Source organism: Pundamilia nyererei, unplaced genomic scaffold (assembly GCF_000239375.1).
Source record: "Pundamilia nyererei isolate P.nyererei 1_Seehausen unplaced genomic scaffold, PunNye1.0 scaffold00254, whole genome shotgun sequence".
Lineage (NCBI taxonomy): Eukaryota > Metazoa > Chordata > Actinopteri > Cichliformes > Cichlidae > Pundamilia > Pundamilia nyererei.
Genome location: NW_005187655.1, coordinates 28,272 through 31,982, shown reverse-complemented (window position 1 = coordinate 31,982; position 3,711 = coordinate 28,272).

Here is a 3,711-nt window from a genome sequence, read left to right as displayed (position 1 = left end):
AGCGTAATTTATGACAGTATGTTTGCACTGAAGCACCGCAGCAATTTCCTAATGTTGTAAACCTGCTCAACATTTGGCAATACAACCCTTTCTGATTCTGATTCTGATTCTGATACAAGCCTGATTTACTGCATAGTTTCACTTTGCACCTTATCTAGTTGTCAAATACAGCTGCACCCACATCAGGCAATGAGAACTGATGATGATCATGATCATGATAACAATTCTGTCTTCATAAATTCAGACCATATACATTTTTTTAAATTCCCAAAACGAATCAATCATTTCTTCCTACATGTTTGAAGTGTGCACTTTAGGGGCTAAATAGAGAAGAAGAAATCAAACAAAAACTGGTTTAAATAGTTACTTTAGTTACTTTAAGTCATGTATTGGTACAATAATGAAGTTCAAAGGGGAAGATCGGCTGTTTCTTGTTTGATCTTTAGATTAAACAAGAGTTTATCACCACCACCATGCCCTTGCACATTCCTTCATCCAATCTGTTTCAAGTTATTGCTCTTTAAATATAATATCTTCATTCATTAATCTCTTTTGTGACGCATTTGTTATTAAATAAGGTCACACGCATGGTCCATAAGGTAACAAGAAACTGAACTTAATGACTGTCATGGATCTTTATGCTTGAGATTTTGGTTTTAGATTGTGCCACTTGGAATGAGCGTAAAACCGGTTTGGTTGCAGTATCTGGATATGTTTTTCCAACATGCTCTCACTCCCAAAGCGTAACATTTTACACTAGGTAACAAAAATCGTCAACATATTACGTTTTCGGGCACCCAACACGTTCCTAAATGACAAGATTGGGAAAAAAATGAGGAAATATGAAAATCGTTCAGACTCAATCCACACATGTTTGTTAATTTTCTTCAAATCGCTTGGGAAAACACTATTTAACGTCATTAAAGTGCTGGTTATGGTCAGGAATAAGGTTATGGTTAGGGATAAGGTCAGGTTTAGGGCTGGAACGTTTATTACCGCAGGATTTCATCTATAACCCGGCGCGTACCATAAGAATGCGGAAAGTCACCTCAGGAACGCTGCAGCACGTTGAGATATTACGCCTTGGGAGTGAGAACGGTCTGGTTTTTCAGGCCTGAAAATATCATGTGGCTGTCTCGTGGACATAGGAAATGAAGAGAGCTCAAATATACTGGAGAAAATAAGCACACTTAAAATGCACAAAATTTCAATTCAACTGTGTAGTTTTAGGGGGTGTTAGTTGTAAAAAGGTTCATAGTATGAAAATGATATTGATTAAATGATATATATTATACTAATATATCTTTTTTTTTTTACAAAAATATCAGCTGATTGTTAGCATGAATTTAACAATTTGTCTTTTAAAACATATATGTTACCATAACTGTGTTTCCTAGTGTCATTTCAAGGTTATTTGATCTTGTCTGCTAGTTGTCCATGTCGAGTGTAGCTTAAATGCTCTTGTTAGACTTGTTGGACAAGGTGAGGTTTGTGTATAAGAACTGTGTTAAATAGCACCCTTTTTATTTATTAAAATTGTATTTATTTATATTTGGCTGAAAGAGAACAAAAAAGCACTGCCCCGTCAAGGATGCTGGGACCTTGTTTGTTTTAGCATTGAAAACACTATTTTGACTAAAGACTTTGCATATATTTGGGGGTTAACTATTATAGAAACGCAAAAAATTATTTTGTTAGTTACCAGTCCTGTTAATGTAGGGCACATTAACAGGATGACATAAAACCTTTTACTGGGTTTTGGTCTAACACATTTTATAGGCACTGCGTGCTGTTCTCTACAAAAAGACAATACTATAATAATAATGATGTATACTTTATTGATCCCTGTGGGGAAATTCCTCTCTCCATTTAACCCATTCACTCAGTGAAGCAGTAGGCAGCCATTGTGCACCCGGGGAGCAGTGTGTAGGGTTGGTACCTTACTCAGGCGTACCTCAGGGTAGCTGTTCAGTGGATTCAAGCCCCCAACCTTCCGATCATGGGGCCACCACTCTACCTACTGAGCTATCCCTGCCCCAGGAATAATGCCTCATAAGAATAGAGATGTCAAATATATATAATAAGAATTTTTAAAACAATCTAACTTTTGTGAGTAATGATCACTGTGTGATAAATCAGTGACAAACAGGAAGACAAACAGGTTGGTTTAGTTTAAGATCTGTAAGATTGCCACTTCTTCAGTCTGAAGAAGTCACTTGGATGAGTGAAGAAACGTTTCGCCCACTGAAAACACTACGTCCAGATGAACAGAATCAACTTTTGGAGATTTACTTACCTGGATGATTGAGATTGTATGCTCATGACTTACATCTGCTTTTACTCTATTCTGTGCATCCCTATACACCCCCAGCTGTGGCTTCCCATGTCCTTTTATGACAGGCAGACCCCCAGTATCAATAAATTCCCCCCAATTACTCAATTACAACTCACACCCACACATTCACAAATCCTTACCTATTCTTCTGATCAACAGCTGCACCCTATCAAACAAACGTGAGCATATTTTATTCTAATCATTGTTTTCTTGTACTCACACTATTCATATTTTGTTAATATACAGTTAGGTCCATAAATATTTGGAAAGAGAAAACTTTTATAGATTTTCGTTCTTGTCATGGTCCGGAGTCTGTGACTCTGTGTTTATGTTAAGTTTATTATTATGGTTATCTTGGGTTTTTGTACTCTCCTGTTTCACGTTTCATGTTCCTATGTCTGTTCCCCAGCCTGTGTTTAGTTGGTGAGTGTTGTCTTAAGTCGGTGTGTTTCCTGTTTTACTTTGACGGTCTCTGTCTGATGTCAGTGTGTTCTGTTTACGTTTCCCCTGCCTCGTCAGCTGTTATGTCTCTCAGGTGTGTTTCCTTCCTGTTTCCCATCCCCTGATTACTGGTGTGTGTACTTATAGTGTGTGTTCCCTCGTCCTCGTTGCTGGTTCGTCTGTGTTATTCCCCTCGGTCATTCTGTGTATTTTGCCCCGTCTTCCTGTGCATTCTCCCCGCGTTGTTCTCTCTGCAAGGTACCCTCGTTCATGTTCAGGTTTTGTTGTTTAAGTTTTAGTTTTCCCAGTTTAGAGTGTTTTCAGTTCTGTTTCTCGCCACCCTTTCTTTTGTGTTGTACATCACTGTCGCAATAAAGCTCGCTCACCTCAGAAGCCACCTTCATTTTGGGTCCTTAATAATTCACACGGCTTGCCCCGTGACAGTACGAACTAGCCAGCCAGTTTTCAATCCTTCTGAGGAGCTACAGGACGACATCATTTACACTGTTGAAAGTCTTCTCAACTTGTGGCTGGAACACCCCCCGGAAACACGCCTACAGCGGCTCTTCTCTGGCCTTCTGTGGCTGTTTGGCTCACTTTCCCCGACCATACAGGCCTTTCTCCAGCACACACCACACCTTCTCCCAGCCACTACTGCCTCACTGCCCGACCCGCCGGATGTGGTTTTGCCCAGCCTGTCGGAGCTGTCTACGGGGAGGAAACGACAGTTGCGCTGCCGGCGCCTCGCCCCACAGCTGGACGTGGGGACTTCAGAATTGCCGGGTGTTGAGTAGGGACTCTTTTTCTTTTTTGAACTGTCCATCCATCCATTCACTTCCGCTTATCCTTTTCAGGGTCGCGGGGGGCGCTGGAGCCTATCCCAGCTGTCATAGGGCGAGAGGCGGGGTACACCCTGGACAGGTCGCCAGTCTGTC